Genomic DNA, 22,391 nt, shown 5'->3' with positions numbered 1-22,391 from the left:
TACCAATTAGCTTATAACAACAGGATTTAAAAACAAATTAACATGAAACTGTAATACATACTCCTTCACCCTGCCTACAACTTCACAAATATACGCCGATTTTAAGGCTGACACAGGTTGCAAAATATATCATACTATAATGTCCTGAGTGAATACACAGTCCCTGTAAACCAATAGGTCAGACATATTCCACTCTGAAACCAAGTGCCAGATGGCACCTAATCTAACTTCTGTGGATTTCTCCTCAGACCCTCTCAGATGATTATTACACTGAGAACTAACTAGTTCTCATTGGACTCCAGCCTCCACATGAGTATTTTCACACTCAAAAATGCACAATTTTTTTTCCAAACAATGCATTCCTCTGACATTTTCAGCAAGGATCCACTTCCAGGATTTCCAGCTCTCCTGTCAGTATTCTTCTGCCTTGAGTTGCCACATGTATTCAAGCTCCCACACAATTTCTCAAGTACTCAGCCATGCCAATCAAACACTACTGCTTCATAGGCTGTATTAAGATGTTGCCAAATGTTTGATTTTCTTCTGATGAGCTGTTCCCCACTTTAAATCTGGTTACTGCAGCTGTCTCTTTAACTCACACTACTTTCTCTGCCTTTTGCTTAAATTGCAATGAATAGTACCTTGTTCAAATTCCAATTCCATTTGTCCCTTGATTTAAATCTTCCTGGGACCTCTTTCTCTCCTCTGGTTTCTAGAACTATCTGCTGCAGGATTCCCCGTCAGCGGGATCCTCCGTTCCATTGGTCCGTGTATTTCCCGCTGATGGCGGAGGCCCACAATGGGAAATCCCATCGGCCGGCTATGGGAACGGAAATTCCCGCTGTTGGCCGGGGCGCACACGTCAGAAAATGGGACTGGAAAGACGGGGAATCCCACCCATGCTGTTTAGTTTCTGGTACCTGCTTTCTTCCCATTATTCCATTGTCTTGCTTCTGCTTCTTATTCTGGCAGGGCTGTGAGAGCTGTTTCTTCGCTATCTGCTAAGCTCCTACTGTCTTGTGTTAAAATTAACCTCTAAAGTCATTTCTAACTTAAATGTGGCCCCTGGTTACTGAGCAACAGCCAGTCCTCATTTAAGCTCTGTTTGCTTGTCACGTCCTAATTTCTCTAAGCACAATATAGACACAGTTTGAAATGAAACCAAAACACAAATACAGGCAAACATCTTTCTTTAATATGAATCTAACTGGAGTTTAGCCTTTTCATACATAAATACACTAAATCAAACTACATAAACCTGTCCGTTATTTCTAATATCCAACAATACAAACATAGAATACTTAAAACTACCTCTGTTTCCTGTCGCTATATTGGATGATGAGGCTTAGCCTACAGACGAAAGGCTACCTCGCTGGTGCGAGGATCAAATAACAGGATGGAGAGATGGAGGAGGAACCTTGGGCAATAGCATCCCAGGTTGGTTTTATAGAGTTTTTAGCAGCACTCCTGCTGGTCTCACAAACACACCATAAAACCTTGCTACTAGTTCCTCTTAACTAGATTGTCAGCTGAAACTGCACACACCGCACATACCATCCAGTATTGTCCTAAAATGGCAAACAGACTTCATACGCTAACATGTATATCACAGGATCCCAAATTTACATATTAAGGGGGTGTTCGACTTGAATTAGCCAGCCACCTGACAATAACCCCAGGAGAACAAGACAGTGACAACAGTAGGGAGAGGGACAGAGCAGTAAGTCACTCAATCAGCAGCTTTATTGGGCAGGAATACTGCAAATTGCCTCCAGTTTATTATTAAAGGTTATATAGCTAAGGCAGCAATATTCTTGTACTCCTGCACCAGGTTGAGTTAAGTGTTCCATTATTCTCAGACGTTTTACAATTAATGCACTGATAAAAACAGAGTTCCTGATCTGCAGTTCTTATCCTTTCCTGACTGTCTACAAATAAAAGTTGCCCTGGGGTTTATGAGGAACTGGAGAAAGTAACAGGAAATATTGATTTTGTTTGATTTAAAGAGACCAAAAAAAAAATCATGCCATGTTTTATCCAGTTCATCACGTGTTCACATAACATCTTTTTAAAACAGAACACGAAAACATACTTTTGTTGCAGTAGCTCCGGAACAGACATGCAATAGTTTTTATTTTGTGCTGGCTTCCTGATTGTTTTATGTGTGATTTAGAGAGGAGCTTGGGAGATGTCATTTAGTGATTACTAGTCTGTACATGGTATAGTCGAACGTTTGGCTTCAAAATATGAAAATTGGTTTCAGAGATAAAATCCAATTGAAAAGCATAACTGTGACATCTTGTTCCAAGAAAATGAAATGTAGTTCATAGTCTTTCATTGTCTTTAAATTGAACTAATCAACAAGTTAAAAGGGAGAATTTCCAATTGGTGAAGTTAATATATAAATGTCCTAAGAACTTGTACATAATTACGAACATAAGAATTAGGAGCACAAATAGGCAATTCAACCCGTCGAGCCTGCTCTGCCATTCAATCAGATCATGACTGATCTCTTCCTGGTCTCAAATCCAACTCCCTACCTGTTCCCCATATCCCTTTAACGCTTTTTTAAAAATCGGAAATGCATCCATCTCCTTCTTGAGACCATTTAATGACCACACTATGAGGCAGCGGGTTCCACACATTCGCCACACGCTGCGAGAAGTAGTTCCTCCTCATTTCAGTTCTAATTCCTATGCACTTTCTTTCAATGCAAACATTAAATTTACCCATTTGTTATAAGCAGGTTAAAACCGATGCAAAAAGAATGGCCTAGAAGTTGCTGAAAAAATAATGGCGAGATCACAGCACCATCGTTGTTGATACCAAAATCTCCCGCAATTAGTGTTCAGCAAAGGCTATTCCATGAGTTGCAAATTGCCACAAATTATCGGATGATTAGGTCCATCATTAGCCACAATTGTGGGAAGTCACTGTCAACAGTCCATGGTTGTCAGGAAATTACTGTATTTGTACCATAAATACAGAAGAATCTCACCACAGATTTTCAGGGTTGATATTCCATGTTGCAAGTACCTGCTAACACCTTATTTATAGTCCTTATTTATCACCCTTGGCGACCCAGAAATCGAAGAACAAAACTGTGAAATCTCACCCCTGAAGGTACTGAATTGTTCTTAGAGATTGTTTTAAATTTAAGATATTTGTTCTTTGCCTTTCTCTTTTTTTTCTCTCTCTCTTAATTCAATCTTTATTTTCCTCTGTTTACTTTTCTTTCTGTGTCTGACTTAACTCGAAGTCACCCTCTTTCCATCTTCATTGTTTTCTCTGAACCCGGATCTTCCAATCAGCAGCAATGCCACCGACCGGCGTCATGCCGGGTGACATGCCTGAGCGCACGGACCACAGAGGGGACTGGGTGAGGGGGGTGGGCACCCGCTGGGACTGTAGCTGCGGTGTGTCATGGGTCTTGTGTGCGATGCACAGGTAATGCCTACCTGCCTGGGGGCAGCGTGGATGGGAGCAGGGGCACAGTGGGCAGACCGGACTTGGTGACAGGTGGACTGGTTGATGTAATCACTGGTGGGGCATCTGCCCTGGGGAACGGATCAGTGTGCCAGGGAGGGTGGCAAGGGCCACGATGCCCGTGTCTGCTAGTCGGGGTACACTCTGCATCCTACCTGCTCCCGCTGCAGTGGGGCAGCCCCTCGAATTCGCACACTGAGGGGTGTCGGCACCTGGTCGGCCACTGGCTGTGCTGCGCCGTGCACATCTCATTCGTAGGTCGGCTGGGGGTCTGGGGGGTTGTGGGGGGGGCGGCCTTGTGGGGCAGGGTGTGGTTACTCATACAGCTGGTGGCGCTCTGCACATTTATGGGACACAGCGGGCAGTTGGCAGAGTGTACAGCCAGATGGTTGCCTTGCAGACCATGGCAATGGTGGCCTCTACCTGGCCACCCTGGTCCCAGGAGGACACCCCAAAACCACGGCTCATCTCCTCGTCCCCCCTACTACAACCCCCGGGCCTGGTAGACATCCCCTGAGCCAGCGGCACAACTGGCAGCCCACGGTTGCGCCTCTGGAAACCTGGGTCACCTCCTCCGTCAACTTCAGCAGCCACGGTACCCGGTTCCTGTTTTTGAATACCACAAGTGACAGCGCCGGCCCTAGGGTTGCTGGCGCCCCGGGCAAGCTGAACTTCGGCGCCCTTGGGGGGGGGGGGCCGAGAGGCGGGGGGACGGGGCCGAGGGGCGGGGGGCGGGGCCGAGGGGGGGCGGGGCCGAGGGGCGGCGGACCCGAAGGGAGGGCAGACCCCGGGGGGGGCGGACCCGAGGGGGGCGGACCCGAGGGGGGGGCGGATCCGCGGGGGGGCGGACCCGAGGGGGGGCGGACCCGAGGGGGGGGGGGGGGGCGCGGGCCCGAGGGGGGGGGGCGGACCCGAGGGGGGGGCGGGCGGGGAGGACCGAGGGGGGGGGGGGGCGGGGGGAGCGGACCGAGCGGGGGGGCGGACCGGGGGGGGGGGGGCGCCTTGGGGGAGGGCGGCCACCGCGCATGCGCTGGTTGGCACCGGCCCAACTGCGCATGCACGGGACCCGAGTCTCTGGCGCCCCCCCAGCACATGGCGCCCCGGGCGACTGCCCGTGTTGCCGGTGCCTTGAGCCGGCCCTGACAAGTGAACCACGCCGACGTCACATCCGCTAAGTGAGCATCACGCGAGGCCTGGGACTACCGAGTTGAGCCCGTTAATGATATGCTAACAGCCGTTACTGTACAATTTTCATGCCCACCCGGGCGCGGGGCGTGAAACGCATCCATGCTTCTATTGAGGCGCCCAACCATGGTGTTCTGTTGGGTGCCCAGTGCCGGCCTCAATTTTCATCTGACACACGACTCCCCGCCTCATCGTAATTCGCAATTCCGGCTTCACTGGACGGAGAGTTGCGCCATAGTTTCCCAAAAGGAGAATCGTGCTCCATAACTTTCCACTTGAACAAAAAATTGTTCCTAATTAACAATTGAGTGCGAAATGTGCAAGTCTCTGGTTTCACGCTTAAAGGCATATTAAATCATTGTTCGTAAGAATTAGCCCCAAAATTGGAGACTAAAAGCAAACTTTTAAACAGTTGCATCTTATTAGCATAACACCCACTTAGTATCTGTTTTCACCCTTTCGTTAAAGAAACCTTCTTTATGTTTATAACTCTCCTCCACCATCTCCAACACATTTACAACATAGTTTGTGAGCTGGAGCCTCAGTTACGTTTGTGCAAAAACTCAGCAAACATAGAGACACGATGGGCGCGATGAGAGGGAAAGGTTTTGATACCAATCAATCCAGTCAAAACGGTAGTTAACAAGAACTGTGGTTTTCGATTTAGATTTTTAGGCTTAGCTAGGCATACTTTAGCATAGTGCCCCTTCTTGCCACACTTGTTACACGTGGAGTTGTGAGCCGGGCAACGCTGCCTGGAGTGCTAGCTCTGACAACAGAAGTAACAGCATGGTCCTCCATAGCTGGACGGCTGCCGCACGGTGCAGGAATCAGGCACACCTGGGTCGGGTGATGGCTGAGCCTCCAACGTCCCCGAGAATGCCGCGTGGTCGAATGGGAAGGCAGCCAGGCTCTGGAAGGCCACTTCCAGTGAGGTAGCCAGCTTCACAGTCTCCTCGAGGTTGAGGGCCCCCTTTTCTAGAAGCCGCTGCCGGATGTAGCTGGACCGGACACCTGCCGCAGATGCCCCAGACCATCAGCTCCGCGTGCTCGACTGCTGTGACAGTCCTGCAGTTCCAACTGCGAACGAGTACTCTCAGTTCACGTAGGTATTCAGCCAGTGACTCACCACAGGTTTCTAAGTAATATTTCAGGCAGGTTTTGCTGGGAGTTCTCCAGGGTTCTGTCAACATCTTCCCCACCGCTATCTAACCACACTTAGTCACTTTTTCGGGTGCCCGCAGTGGTGAGAAACATCCCACTATTTAATGCCCATCCTGTTAGGTACGTGGTCTCAGCAGGGAATGCCCAACACTGTACTCAGCCCCATTTTCTGTACTGAGGAGCTCCGCTCGCTGGAACTCCTTAGTGCAGTGAGAGATCGTGATGTCATATTTAAATAGCGTCCCGATCTCACGAGCTCCTGTGAACCCTGAATTTGCCCCCCAAGCTGCAACTCACTATAATGGTTCCCCAGACCATCACCACGCCGCCCTGCAAGCCCTCATATCCACACATTTAACCCCTCTCCCGGCCTGATCACCGCCACACGCAGAATGGCCAAGGTAGCAGTGCCAAGGTGCCCGGGTGCCAGGGGAAAGAGTCTGGGTGCAACCCTGCCCTGTCCCTGACAACCCTTGGGCCTCCGAAAGCCTGTGAGAACTCCCCCAAGATGCTATTCCCTGGGGAGGCCAATAGATGCCGACAGCCGGTTAGATCCGGCATCAGCATGGTTCAGTGGGTTCTTAAACCCTCTCAGCTGTGCAAAATTGGGTGTCAACCATTGCTGTTGCGACCGGGGCACAACGGCTGTCAGGAAACCCGGGGTAGGCCTCTCCTGTAATTTACCAGCCGCGTCCCGCTCAGATTCCAACGGTATGAAGCCAGAAGTTTTGCTTTTAATCAGTTATAAGATAAGGCATTTAAAATAAACATACAGTACTTCAGGAGATCCTCCCGACTTACATCCTCGAAACGTGTCTTCTTGTGTAGCACTAACAAAGGGAATATGCTGTATTCTAGAATTGGGAATGTTTAAATGAAAGAAAGGTTAGCTTTTCCATTTTGGAAGATGGTTTGTGGTACATTCAATTTCAATTCACGGAACAATACATTAAGGGTCAATCTAATTAGCATAGTTGTGGCGATGTGATGGAGTGGCTGATGGTAAATGCTGAGCTGCTCAAATCCCAGAAGGGAAACTTGAAACAACTGCCAAGGTGTCTGTTTTTGTCATTCATATCGTATGAGGATTGGTTCCAAAACTGGAAATGATGTCCCCGACTACTTGTGATGACTTTATGGTAAAATAAATGTTTATTAAGACAATGGATTTACATAGTCCCAATACTTCAACCTAGATCCAAACAATTTTGATTTAACTACCTTTATAGCTACCCTTCCCCTCCCTTCTTATCTGTTCAGCAACTCTTTATAGATTTAAAAATCTATAGGTATCCAGTCATTTTAGTATTTCACGTGGGATTTTTTTCTGTGGCTAACAGCAGCTGGTTCTTCAGATCTTTTGCTTCATTCACACTACATTCAGGGGTTAACCAATGATTCCTGCTGTCTGTTTAGATCTAAAATGGCTAAACTCATAGGTTTCTGTATCTCCTTAAATACATTCTTTCCTTTCGACCTCTCCATTGTCTCACCCATCTCTTTAGGAATGCATTCTCCCAGAATTGATTCACTTAATTTCCTTACTTCAACTCATAAGATTAAAAAGAAAAGTAAATTTGCCCTGTCCTGACTTCACCTGCTGACACCTTTCACAAACTGTATATATTCTCCTTTGAACCACAACAGCCTCCATTCAAATCTACCCTGTTATTGTAACATCTGTTTGAAGTCCCTCAAGGCTCATTACCATATCAAACCCACTTCTTATTGTTAACTTCAATTCTGTCACCCTGTCTCTTGCTTCAATTACCTTACTCACAAATTCCCAACGGTCTTCAGCGATGTGACAAGGTTATTGCTAACAAAACACATTGCAACTTCTTTGTCTTCCTGACAGTGAGCTTGAATTCCTGATTCCACGAGCAGAAAAGAAGGAGCAGTGGCCCAATCTTCATCTGGTTATTAATTTCATGCCTCTACCATCATAAATAGAACTCTTGTATGCACTGTACAGGAAGGATTTTGTATATATTATGAAGTGTTTGCTTACTTCTGCTAGAAGTAATGATTGGTTAGTTTGTTGATACCGTAGACTGCTGTAACTAATCAATCTTCAGGGGGGATGCTTACAAAATTAACCACCTTGCGAAACCAGAGTGTTAACAGAATTCTTGACTATATGCAATAAGCCTCAGCTAACTAAACTGATCTAAGAATTATTGGTTATTGAGTAAGTGTCCAACACACAACAACACAACCTCCCTTATTTTGATGGACGTACTAAGCTTTCGAGGGGAATTTGATACATCTGCGTTAAGCCTATTACCCTATTATCCAGCCATGGTTCAGTGGTAGCCTTCTCCTCCGTTGAGCCAGGAAGTTGTGGGTTAAAGTCCCAAGTACTGAGGGAGTATGGTATTGTTGGAATTGCCAGGTTTCAGGTGAGATGCCTACCTTCTTGGATCTCTGTGACTGCACTTAAATACTTAAGCCTGTGGGTAGGGCTAGAGTGCTTACGAAAACAGAGAAGCCCCCAAGGTAAAGACCAGGCTCTGTGCTAACACCATGACCGTGATTTTGCACGCACTTTCGCTGTGAGCACCAATGCGGTTTGGGCACTCTCCCCACCCCCCCTGCTGGTGACTTAAAGAGGTTCCCGCCCAGGTAGGACGGAAAGCTCATTTCAATAAATTTAAATATAATTAATGGGCTACCCCACCGCATGTTTACCCCCACATTTGACAGAGGACAGTGCCGGGGGGCCCTGTGGGGAGCTCCATTTCGGGGGGGGGGGGGGGGGGGGGGGGTTCTCCATATTGGTTGGAGGGGGGTTTCCATTGTGCATGTGGAAAACCTTTTTACGCAGAGGGTAGTGGGAGTCTGGAATTCACTGCCCGAGTTGGTGGTGAGGGCAGAGACCCTAAACTCTTTTAAAAGGTACCTGGATCTGGAGCTTAAGTGCCCTAAGACACAGGGTTATAGACCGGATGCAGGAAGATGGGATTAGAAAGGGCACCTGGATTTCCTAGGGCTGGCATGGATATGATGGCCCAAATGGCCTCCTTCTGTGCTGTAACTTCTCGATGATTCTTAATCAAATTCCATTTTATCGCATGAAATTTTAGGAATTTTATTTGTTCTGCAGACTGCACTCTCAGGACTGAATTTAATGTGCCCCCACTCCCTGGTGGTGAGTTTGGAGGCAGGGGAAATGTTGTTTGAATGGGCAGGAGGCTCTGGGATCCAGCCACCTCCATGCCTTCCCCTGATGAGGATACCATTGAGGACCAATTAAGAGACTTATCCCACTGCTACTAATAATCAACCAGCAGCAGGCAAAGAACTCACCATGTGGTAGACCAACAAACAAAACCCTATAGCATTTACTTTTGGCCTCGCTGGGGGGGTGCCTCATTCAAAGCACTTAGTGCCTGATTGAGGAGCCCGGCAGTAGGAGGGTGTTGATTACTCCAACGCAAACCCTCTGCCATTTCTTACCACCTCCTTCCCAACCTTGCTGGAAACACCTGCCCGCAAATACCAATCTGCCCCAATTTACCTTTTTCTGAAGATTCAATGACACTCACTAGTGAAGGGCCAAGTGTGTTACCACCAGCAGCCACCACTCATGGAGGTGCAGTTGATAATGGAGAGCTGCTGCCCTCTGAGTGGCCGACAGCTCTTGGAGATGGGATGTGGTATTTCTACTCACTTGGGGGAAGTCCTGGAATTAAATAAAAAGAGAAAGTGCTGGAAAAACTCAGCAGATCTGGCAGCATCTGTGGAGAGAGAAACAGAGTTAACATATCGAGTCTAACAAGACTTCTTCAGAACTGTGTGCTCGTTGTGGCTGGGAGATCTGGATGTATAGTTTGCAGGGGTGCCACCTATTTTGATGGCAGACATTGGGCCCCTGCCTTCCTCATTAAATTCCAGTTTATACTCTTTTCACAAAAATTCCAAATTAATTATCATACTGATTAATCCCAACTCAGTCTTCTCAAGTTCAGGATTAGGCTCAGGGCTCCTGTCTGCAGCATTTTTAATGGCTTGAAGGGTTTTCCAGTGGCTAAACCTCGACAAAGTATTCAATGTCAACGTGCACCTGACTGGGCCACAATTACAATTTTCAGTCTAGCTTCCTCTAACACACGCTGTTTTAGCGATATAAGTTTGGAAATCAGTCTCTGTGGTAGTATGAAAATGCTTCATTAAATTCCTCTGTTCACACAAACCCACATCGGTAATTAGTAATTGTAATGATCATCAACAGCTGGTTTACCTGTTCAGCTCGTCTTTTTCAGAGCCTCAGACATAAATGAGTCTGATTTTTCATTTGAGGCTTACACCAGATGGTAGTGGAAGTGTGCCCTCTGCCTGCCTGTTACCACTGTGAAGCCTGAACTGTTTTGAGGCCTGGGCCTCATTTACAGCCAACCAGCGAGCGACAGACGAACCGCACGCGAAGGCATTTGGGATAGACAAAAAATTAGCAGGTTCCCAAGCTCCTTTTTGTTGGCATTTTTGTTTCCATATTCCCAGTTACTGCTTAGACATTCGATTTTCTATGTGCATTATAATGTAACAACACAGTACCATCTTTCTGATGGGACTGACACTGAATAATTCATAAATAAATGCATGGAATCGACTTCAAGTATAAAAACAAGTTTCTGTAATTATAGTGCATCCGACTTTTGAAAATTGATTCTTGTACTGTTTTCTTTTCTTATCAATAGAGTGTTTCCTGCAGTGTTTTTTTTATTTTCTGGGAATGAAATGGAAAAATAATATAAAAATGTGGATCCATTTCAATCTTCGCTGTATTACATGAAAGTGGTGTAATGCGATCAATTCTTAGAATGTACAAATGTAGATAAACATCGAAGCAGTAGTGGGATTTATTGGCTGTAGGATTTATGATGTGCGAACTGTAACTTCACTCCTTGATCACAGATAGTGCGAAAGGTTGAACTATGAAGGCTGCTTTTGAGAAATCGCTGGGACAGAAAGAAGTTAACTTGCTCTGTCCTCTTCAGTGAGACATAAGCCATGATAAGCCCAAGTCATTTTTAAAAGCAGTTGGCAATTTCTAATTACTTGGGCTGACAAGACAATATTATGTTCCTAATATGCGGGAAACATACTGCAGGCATGAAGCTATGAAGCTAGCTTGTTATATCTCAGGTAGCGAAATGACACCAATCAAGTTGAGTTTCCTGAAAACAGTCCCTCATCTTCCTTTGTGAAAGAATTGTCCCAGTTACCAAAATGAAGCTTTTAACACTCGCTTATTGAATATCTCACATTTTGGGCGGCATTCTCCCCTACCCGGCGGGACGGGGGTCCCGGCGTGGGGGAGTGGCGCTGGGGGTCAGAGAATTTTGCCCTAGATACATGTTATTTGTTATTTGGAAATAATAGATGTTATTTGTTAATGACCGATGATGTTATTTGCTTGTTTTTGTTGTCATGCCACACCTTGCTCAGTCTCTCCGTATGCAACTTTAATTGACAGCACGTGTCAATGTTAACATTGACAGATTAGTGCATTGCCTGCACTATTTTTTGTCAGCTGCGTAGCTAGGGCGGCATTCTCCCCTACCCGGCGGGGCCGGGGGGTCCCGGCGTAGGGGAGTGGCGCCAACCACTCCGGCGTCGGGCCTCCCCAAAGGTGTGGAATTCTCTGCACCTTTGGAGGCTAGGCCCGCGCCGGAGCGGTTGGCACCACGCCGACTGGTGACAAAACCGGAACCAGCGGCATTTCAGGCCCGCCGCCCGGCGCCGGGGCTGGCAGAAAGGCCTTCGCCGGTTCGCGCATGCGCCGGTGGTGAATTCTCTTCTGCCTCTGCCATGGCGGAGGCCGTGGCTGCGGTGGAAGAGAAAGAGTGCCCACACCACTGGCCCGCCCGCCAATCTGTGGTCCCCGATCGCGGGCCTGGCCACCGTGGGGGCACCCCCCAGGGTCCGATCGCCCCGCGCCCCCCCCAGAACCCCGGGGCCCGCTCGCGCCGCCGATCCCACCGCCACCAGAGGTGGTTCAAACCTCGGTGGCGGGAGAGGCCTCCCAGCGGCGGGACTTCGGCCAACCGCGGGCCGGAGAATCGCCGCAGGGGTCTCGCCGATCGGTGCGGATGTCACGCCGATCGGAGGCGCGTGATTCCCGCCCCCGCCAATTCCCGGGTGGCGGAGAATTTCTGCCACGGTGGGGGCGGGATTTACGGCGGCCCCGGGCGATTCTCCGACCCTTCTGGAGGTCGGAGAATTTCGCACCTGACTCGTAATGAAACCTTTCACTATGATCAAGAATATCCAAGCCAAGCTGCCGAGAAATCTGTGTAAGTAGTTGCCATTCTACTTCCAGGGCAGCACGGAAGCACAAGTGGATAGCACTGTGGCTTCTCAGCACCAGGGTCCCAGGTTTGATTCCCCGCTAGGTCACTGTGCGGAGTCTGCACGTTCTCCCCGTGTCTGTGTGGGTTTCCTCCGGGTGCTTCGGTTTCCTCCCACAGTCCAAAGATGTGCAGGTTAGGTAGATTGGCCATGATAAATTGCCCTTAGTGACCAAAAAAAGGTTAGGAAGGGTTATTGGGTTACGGGGATAGGGTGGCAGTGAGAGCTTAAGTGGGTTGGCGCAGACTCGATGGGCTGAATGGCCTCCTTCTGCACTGTATGTTCTATCTATATCCATTCGCCTGTTATGAAGCACACACTCTGTTCCTTTAATAGCGTAGATATATCATCCCTCAATTGCTGAGATTTTGCTGTGTGTGGCGAAGGAATGACTGTTGCCCTTCACCTTGCCACAATTACCCATCGAGCTTTAGCACCCTCGTCAGTGGAGAGTTCTACTCATCCATCTACTGTTTGAATTCAGCACCTTTGACAGGTGATCTATGGGACGCAATTGACCCAAAAGTTGACTAAGTGTAATTTTGGGCTAACTTCGTAGGATGTTTGGCGCCGGCTGTAGTGGCACAATCGAGATCTGTATCACCCGCACATAGGGCAAAAATATGAGCCCCCCGCCACAATGAAACTCACCATGTCTGAGTCCCCAGTCGTCTCATTCGCCCGACTTACACCTCAGCTGCTTTCAGCTAGCAAGGGGGAGCTGCATTTAAACGGTCCCTCAACACTCACTCCCAATGAAGGCAGGAGTATGGACCAGCTCCTCACTTTGGGGATGCCGACCTGGCCAGGTTTCTCGATGCTATGGATGAGAGGGGGAGGAACACCCTCTTGCCCCGAGCGGGTTGGAGAGCCAGCAGCATGGTCAGGAATGGGGCCTGGGAGGCAGTGGTAGTTGCAGTGAGTGTGGGCAGCATGACCAGGAGGACAGCAGTCCAATGTAGGAAGAAGGCGAATGATCCCCCCTGCAATCTGCCAGGGTAAGATACCACCTGTCTCCCCCTGGCATCAGTCCCGCCTGCCGCCCATCAATTCCCAAACCTCTATTGGGATTGAAGGCTGACCGGTGCCCAGGGCCTGATGGCCTACATCCTAGAGTGTTAAAGGGAATGGCAGCGCAGATAGTAGATCCATTGGTTATAATATTCCAAAATTTCTGAACCCTGGAAAGCTACGGTGGATTGGAAAAATTCTAATGTAACACCCTTATTCAAAACGGGATGGTGGAAAAATGTCGGAAATTATAGACCAGTAAGCTTGACAATCCTGATTCTTTTGCTGCCAGTCTGGGCTCAATAAAATTTGAGATGGATTTGCAGGTATCAATTATGGTTTATTTTAACCAGCTAGCTGGGTGACTCACTATTGGGAGAGCAGAACACCACCAGTCTCCTGCCTCTTCAACAGCCAGAGTGCCGGACAAAGAAAAAACATCTCATTTCATATACATTCAAGTTGCATCAAGTTACACAGACATACAACCAAATAAGGCAAAGGTACAAATGCAAAGCTCCCATAGGCTTTCCCCACATTCCTTAACCTGGCCTGAGGCGCCTTTTTCCAGTATCCTTGGCAACAAATAAATGGTCTTAGTGACTGCCCATCCCCCTCTTCCTGCCTTGAATCCCAGTTGATGTTTAAAAGTCCACTAACCTAACTCCTTATTCTACTGCAGTAAAATTTTACTCCTAACTTGCCTAACTACCCATTATGCTGTCTGTTCATTTCCTCATTCCCTCCTTTTATCATTTCATGATAACCTATTGGTCCAATCCTTAGCTGTGCTCAGGATTCCCCTCTCGCAGAATTCTGCTGAGACTGCCCGCACACAGAGGGGCAGGGGACTGTGGTAGGGACTAGAGTCCCGATAGCGATTTGGCGGGAAATGGAGGTGACAAAACTTGGTCGCTGTGCCAATTAAAGAAGTAGTATCCTTGATCCGTATACAGGCTAGCATCACAATCAGTATAGTCAGTTGAGCAGGAATTCCCCCCAGTACCCAGTTTACCCAGCTTTGTGACATGCCCATCGGCCTTCCTAGCATGCGGAAAGCCCTAGTTCCCACAGTGATATGAGAGACATTCGCCCAGCCACAAAGCTGAAGGCCTGCCTTCAGCGGGACACAGTGGTGTTTTAACCGACGCATTGACCTGATGTCAGGGTTATGCGACACTTCCGATCAGTACAAGTGGAGAACAGACATGTTATATTCATTTCCATCTCTACCAGCAAACAGCCGTACCCCTCACTGCTGAAATAAGTCTCGTACGACCGGGATTCTCTATTGGGAGTAAAGTGGCTAGGTATATACGCCCTCCATCGTTGAAGCTTATCATACTGTGAATGGGAGTCATCCCGAGGAAGGGGAAGGCAAATAGCTGATGGGGCCAAACCCGGATCGTAAGGAAGAGAAACTTGCTCAGGCAGTGGCTCGGAACTCTGACAGTGAACCACCGTTTTGGGGAGTTCCCCAAAGCTGTGAGATGGAAAATAACCTAGACACCGATGCGGGGTTCGGGTAGCAGACAACGGGTCCCTGGCCATACATGCGGTGGTAGATTTAGTAGAAGAGATTCATGCTGCCCAGGTTCCCTTCGTTCCGAGTCCTAAGTGAAGTAAGTATACCTCCTGATAACCTGCGTTCTCGTTGTGCCTCCCTTCTTACTCGTTCCGTCCTCTTGCTATTCCTCCTCTCTCCCCTACAACCTTTTCCTACCCCCTCCACACGGTCTGATTTTACCTTTATGGCACCAGTCTTATCACATCCAAAATCAAATGTAGATTTACTCCAAAACAAGGCAATGTCCATGCACTGTTCCCGTCCCAACGTCGGGACTGATATCATTGTTTCATGAGCCCTTCATTGTCCTTTAACTTGATAACCTTCCATAAGTTGATACTATGCCCTCGTACATGGGGGCATCGGAGAACGTCACCTCTGCATAAGTGAAATGTCCTTGTAGTTCAGTTGAGATTACAGGTATAGATGGTGTTCCAAGTGAGGCAAAGCCGAAGACAGCACAGGTGGCCCGTATCCAATCCGTCATGCTCCACACCTGTAAAACAGCGCTGGGGAAAGGAGGCAGGTTAGTGACCGACCAGTTTGCAGTGGTGGAGGTAGACCCAGCACTCCGCCCCTCCACTTTAACTGCAGCGGGGGTGGTAAGGAGAACTTGGAAGGGCGCCTGTCACTGTGACTCCAACCCTTTCCCAGTCCAGTTCTTAACCATGACATAACTACCAGACTGCACTGACGTTTCATTTTTCAAGCGAGCTATGTAATGGGGACGGTGACGGGCGAGCCGCTCAAACCTGGCTATGGAGTTCCTTGAGGGCTTTAGTGAGGGCTAGAACATAGTTAGTCCTCTCTTCAGTCATATGGTGAAACTGGACCAGTCTGGGAAAAGGCAGGTTCTAGGATGTTCTAATAGGCCTGCCATAAAAGATCTCGGCAGGAGAGAGCCAGGCCGATCCCGCAGGTGTGACCCACAGCTGGAAGAGGGCAACGGGGAGCAACTTAAACCATGTTAACCCCCTGTCCACTCGTAATTTGGCCAAGTTGGTTTTGAGGGTCTGATTGTGTCTCTCAACCAAGCCGACCGTCTGTGACCAGTACGCACAGTGGAACTGCTGGCGTATGCTCAACCAGGAGCAGAACTCCTCGTTAATCTGTCCAATAAAATGGGGTCTGTTAACAGAACTTAACTGAGCTGGTGTTCCGTACATAAACACCTCATCACATTTTTACAGCCTCTGGCTCTCCGTCCAGCTTCTTTCTGGTGTGATGGTCACCAGTAACGGGATGTCATCTTGGTGAGTAATGATGGGCCAAGCCTATCGGCATCATCCGAGCCATAGCCAGCTTACAACACATATTAAGGCATCCAATGATTATACAGTACACAATTATAATAACAAGTATTATCAATCCATGCATCAGGTAAAACCCCATGACCAAGCTATGAAAGCTAACTCTGAGCTGAATCCTGCTGTCGGATTTATATCCCTCTTATAGTTGTACTGACTAGCAACTATCCCTCATCCCTGTCATTCGTATGTATATGTCATGATTTGTAAACTGTGCACGGAAATCAATGGTAAATGCATCCATCTCGCAAACCAGTGTCAATAGGCCCTTTGTGTTGTGCTTTCCTCAAGTCCAATCGCCGTGGACCATAGCTGTCGCCGCTCAGGAAGATAACACAATAGCTATGCCTGTGTGTCCCACTACCTCCAAGGCATCTGTCTACCTTGGGGTAGCAGCACCGTAAAAGCTTCCTCATGTCCCTTAAAAACAGTACACAACTCAGTCCATCAGCGACCAAAAGGTCTTTATCCCTCACTGGGTTTTTTCTTAATGTAAGAAGTGCTTTCCGTTTCTCATGGGAATGGTAAATTATGATATCATGTATTATCCACTGATTATCTTGCTTTATTAATTGCAGGAGCTTCAACCAATCCTGTTTCTATTCCTGACTTCCTTACACTAACGTCAAACATTGTACTGAACCATGTAGCCTGCCAGCCCTGGCTTACTTGAGACAATAGCTCAGTTTTCTTCAAACCCCTTTTGTCCGTTATCATTTTCCTTACAGCATGAAGTGCATACTTGCCATTATTCGTTTGTTTTTTTAATAACACCACTCGCACATTTAATACAGTTAACTTTTTGTGGTTACAACCCAGTTGAATCCATACATAACAGTCCCTAACAACGTACAGGACATTTCGTCTGTAATAACTGTTATACTCTCCAATGCTATATTGGTTGCTGCGTTGGTTACAAATTTCCCCTCGTGGCATCAAGCTGCCAAGATTCTTAAACTATTATCATTTAAAATACGGGGTTCCTCGTCAGTCGCTGCTGTCTGCCGAGACCCTTAATAACTCCACCGCATAATACACCTCCCCTGGAGACCACAGATCACCCATCAGCTAACGTCCAGTTAGAGATGTCTGACCGGAGGTTTCACTATTCAGTAATAATTTGATATTTTGATTTGTTGCTAACCCGTAAGGTTTTTCTTCCGGGCTCTATCATTTAATTCCCTCAAACATGTAGCCAATTGTATCATTAGTTTTTTTCCCACACTGTCTGAAACATTCTTCTCCAGAGTGTTGTTCAGGTTCGTCATCTGTATTATTGTTGCTTCATCTGAAATCCAAATGAACAGGTCAAAGGCGGAGAGGGCCCTATTTCTTGATTTGTATCTTCCTATCCTTGCTTGGATATTCCAGAAGTACCCTCTCCAGGACTTCCGGATTTCCATTGCCACCATTCCTCTTTTTCTAACTCAGTGATTCAATCAGGTCGAAACTTTCCCTGATACATTTCGGATATTGCTACTGCATCTACTTCAATGTTTTTAATTCTGATTGTGACAGGATTTTTTTGAAAGCTAAGTTCCGAACACGACATTTTCACTGTATCACCTGTCCTATCGATGCTGCTAACAGGTTTCAATTCACTGGCATCCTGACACCCACACCCAAAAATTCCTTTTTCCCTTGTCCGAGCGGTTGGGGATATGATCTATCCTGCGGCATGGCATCATTGCAGTGATACAGTCTCTAAGCACTGTTAGGCTAATTTTACATCCCCAGGTCATCCCAAACTTCAATCACCAGTATTGCTTGGAGCCGAAGCTTTTCCCCATTTCTATTGTTCTAAATGCAATATCAAATCGTCTGACTACGCTGTTACTGTCATTCTCCTAGGTTTCATATGATTACTCCTTGACCAAACTACTGGGCTACAGGACGTGCCACACCTTTGGCACGATGATTCATTATGTTCACAATGAATCATTTTAAACTGGGGACCAATTCACTAATGCAACTTCCCCTGTGCTTCTATCAGCTGTGATTAAAAGTACAATTTACTTTTGCTGCTCCGAGGAAAAAGAGGGCCTGCATACACTCATGACCATTCTTCCATCGGTGTCTCAAATACCCCAAAGTTCTCATGATTTGCTGAACCCCGTTTCGTGAAACAGGCGCTGTGATTCTAGTAACTTTCTCTCTCATCCCAACACTGGCCTCCCTGCCTGCCTTTGACACTGAATGCCCTAAATAGTCGACTTCGCTCCTGCCAATCTGGCATTTCTTTAACCCTATTTTAAATCCTACTTCACTAAGTGATTTAATAATTTTGGTCACTCTTTCAACATATGTCCTCCTGATCATCATCTCTAATTAACACATCATCAATATATACGAAAGCCAAATCATGTTTAATCAGCTCCCTTACTATTGCCTGAAAGTGGTTCAGGAAATTAACATATCCTTGTAGCAATTTACAGTATACGTAATGGTTAGTGCCAAAGGTATTACTAGTTTTGCTTTCCTTATCTCCTCTAGTTATCAATTGGTGTTTATATCTTAATTTTTTCTCTTTTTTTTGCATCTATTTTTATTAATCTTTCCTTGCCAATCTGATTCTCATTTCCTGATACTGCAAGTAATACTCCTAATCTAAGCTCCGGTCCCATATCTTTATTCCTTAAAGCTCCATCTGCAATGTAGTCCAAAAAAAAATCCATAGTCTTTGCTGTATGAAAATCCCCGATCAGTAAATTTGCCGTGTAGTGAGTTTCCAGACAAAATACTGAAATCTCGACAGATTTGGAACACACCGAACAAAATTTTTAATTGTAGGTACATCATGGCTACCTCTAACAAAGAAGCACATGGCGCACATACTTACCCCGTTTTAAATCTCACTTTAACGGCCGAGTATACCTCCTAATTGATGTGCAACTTCGTTTTGCAAAACACAACATTTTAAAAACTAGGAATACCAGAGGATGTTCACAAATTCTTATTAAACGGACTCATTCATTCGTTGGAGATCTCCAATCGAACAAAAGGAATTCAAATCATTATACTTTCATTCATCTCAACCAACAGAACAATAAAAGTTTGAATTTTTCAAAGAAACCAGAATAGAATCTTAGCAAATCCTGAGAGCTCTCCGATACGGTTCTAAACTTCCCAAGTCTCTGGTTTCCCCCTAGTGGCCATTCATCTCCCAATTCTTTGTTTCACTCAAAAAACATATCTCCCAACAATAAATTTTAACTTAGCCAATTCTAATTGTACGGAATTGAATTGTCCCCAGAACATTCCATCAGCAGTCTTTACTGAATTGTCTCTGTGACATTCGATCAACCCGTTGAAGACCTTAACCGAATTAAAGTGTAATTTAATATAACGAATTTTAATTTTCAACTCACATGCAACTGACTGACTAGGCAACATTCCAACAGTCACCAGCTAAATTGTTACTCCGTATTCACTCAATCATGTGCAACCCCTCAGCCGTACCTGCATCGACTGAAATTAATTATTCTAATCTGCCAGACTGACCTTTGATTTCGTCGAGACGATCTTACCTGTCAAATGCGAGTGATTAGACTGTAATCAGAATATGAGAGAGAGGAAAATCGACATGGCAATTTTCCAGCTACTCATATCGTGGGCCCATTTCCTCTTTCCCCTTCCAAGATCAGTCCAATTCTGATTTCGCAGATGAGAGGTGATCATCTGGAGAAATCCCAGATTTCGGCACCAAATGACAATCCTGGGGCGCGATTCTCCGCTGCCCACGATGGGTCGGAGAATAGAGGGAGGGTGTCCCCGACATTTTTCAGGCCCTCCCACTATTCCCCCCCCCCCCCCCCCACGGCCGCCCCATGACACGAATCGCTGCTCGCCAATTTTTACGGCGAACAGCGATTCTCCCCAGGCCAATGGGCCGAGTTCCCAGGCCTTTACGGCCGTTTTTACGGCAGCAAACGCACCTGCTTGCTGCCGTCGTAAAAACGCCCGCAACATGCCCGTTCTGGGCATCCAGGACCCCGATTGGCACGGCAGTACCACAGCCATGCCAAGGGAGGCATGGGCCCGCGATCGGTGCCTACCGATCGCGGGCAGTGCGTCCGTTACGGACGCACTCTTTCTCCCTCCGCTGCCCCGCAGGATCAGTCCATGGGGCGGCCGAGGGAGATGACAGCCCCGCGCATGCGCGGGTTGGAGCCGTCCAATCTGCGCATGCGCGGCTGACATCATCGTGCGCATCAGCCGGCGTGACGCTTGGCGCACGGACTTAGCGATGGTCGCTAAGGCCGCGATGCCGTGCTTCACGGGGCCCCGCTGCTAGCTCCGCCCGGGGGGGAGAATCGGGTCCTGGGAGGGGGCGCGGAGGCTGCCGTGAAACACGGCCAGTTTCACGGCAGCCTTTACGACTCGCCGCATTTCCGGAGAATCGCGCCCCTGATTCTTTTGCAGCCAGTCTGGGCTCAATAAAATTTGAGACGGATTTGCAGGTATCAATTATTGTTTATTTTAACCAGCTAGCTGGGTGACTCACTATTGGGAGAGCAGAACACCACCAGTCTCCTGCCTCTTCAACAGCCAGAGTGCCGGACAAAGGAAAAACATCTAATTTCATATACATTCAAGTTGCATCAAGTTACACATACATACAACCAAATAAGGCAACGGTACAAATGCAAAGCTCCCATAGGCTTTCCCCACATTCCTTAACCTGGCCTGAGGCGCCTTTTCCCAGTATCCTTGGCAGCAAAGAAAAGGTCTTAGTGACTGCCCATCCCCGTCTTCCTGCCTTGAATCCCAGTTGATGTTTAAAAGTCCGCTAACCTAACTCCATATTCTACTGCAGTAAAATATTACTCCTAACTTGGCCTAACTACCCATTATGCCTTTCTGTTCATTTCCTCAAGCTCAGCATCTGTTGCTGAAAAATTGTTGGAATCCATAATTAAATAAGTAGTATCAGGACAATTGGAAAGTTAAAATGCAATCCATCAGAGTCAGCATGGTTTTATGAAAGGTAAATCATGTTTGACTAATTTTTTAGAGTTCTTCGAAGATGTAACCCGCCAAGTGGATAACGGGGATCCTATAAATGTAGTATAAGGGCTGGTTTAACACAGTGGGCTAAACAGCTGGCTTGTAGTGCAGAACAATGCCAACATTCCCGTTCAATTCCCGTACCAGCCTCCCCGAACAGGCGCCGGAATGTGGCAACAGGGGCTTTTCACAGTAACTTCATTGAAGCCTACTTGTGACAAGTGATTATTATTATTATTCTCTGGACCTTCGGAAGGCTTTTGATAGGGTGCCACACAGAAGTTTAATACACAAGGTTAGATCACATGGGGCTAGGGGTAATTTTGCTAGCTTGGATAGAATATTGGCTGATGGACAGAAGACAGAGAGTCGGGATGAATGATTCTTTTTCTGGATGGCAGATGTAACTAGTGGAGTACCACATAGTTTGGTCCTTGAGCCCCGACTATTTACAATCTATATTAATGACTTGGATACAGGGATTGAAGGTTCTATAATCAAATTTACAGATGACACTAAAATAGGTGGGACGGTAAGTTGGAATGAGGAAATAAGGACCTTACAAATGGATATAGATAAGTTCGGTGAGTGGGCCAAAATTTGGCAGATGGAGTTTAACGTGGATCAGTGTGAGGTCATCCATTTTGGTTGGAAAAATGGGAAGGCCACTTGTTATCGAAATGGGGAGAGACTTTGGGGTGCTCCGGTGCAGAAGGATCTGGGCGTCTTTGTGCATTAGTCGCAGAAAGCTAGCATGCAGGTAATAAAGAAAGTGATTGGAATGTATAAAGTATAAAGAGTATAAAGTATAAAGGTAAGGAAATATTGTTGCAACTGTACATGGTATTAATGAGGCTGCACCTGGAGTATTTTGCACAGTTTTGGTCCCTTTATTTGAGGAAAGCTGTAGTTGTATTGGAGACAGTTCAGAGGAGGTTCACAAGATTGATTCCAGAGATGAGGGGCGCGATTCTCTGCTCCCGCGGAAAATCGTGAAGGCCGTTGTGAACTCGGCCGAGCCTCATGACGGCCTCGGAGCCCGCTCCTCGCACCTAATTCACCCCCACCCGGGGGGGCTAGGAGCGGCGCTCCGTTATTCTCGGCCGCAGGGGCGTCGCGCCGATAATGACGCGGACGGTGTGCCGAATGACATCAGCCGTGCATGCGCAGGTTGCCCGGCACCAACCCGCGCATGCGCGGCTGACATCATGACGCTGACAGCACGAACCCGCGCCTGCGCGGTGGCCGTCTTTCCCCTCAGTCGCCCCACTAGACGTGGCTGCTTGATCTTGCGGGGTGGCGGAGGGGAA

At 47.3% G+C, this 22,391-nt stretch overlaps 1 protein-coding gene across 2 annotated transcripts in view; it reads left to right on the top strand.

Annotated features, from left to right (window-relative positions):
* The window catches only part of ptprt (protein tyrosine phosphatase receptor type T), a 1,581,811-nt gene that overhangs the window by 1,440,846 nt on the left and 118,574 nt on the right, over window positions 1-22,391 (top strand). The window lies entirely within an intron of this gene.

The sequence above is a fragment of the Scyliorhinus canicula genome, chromosome 7 (genome assembly GCF_902713615.1).
Source record: "Scyliorhinus canicula chromosome 7, sScyCan1.1, whole genome shotgun sequence".
In the NCBI taxonomy this organism is placed as follows: domain Eukaryota; kingdom Metazoa; phylum Chordata; class Chondrichthyes; order Carcharhiniformes; family Scyliorhinidae; genus Scyliorhinus; species Scyliorhinus canicula.
This window is presented reverse-complemented; position numbering and strand designations above follow the sequence as displayed.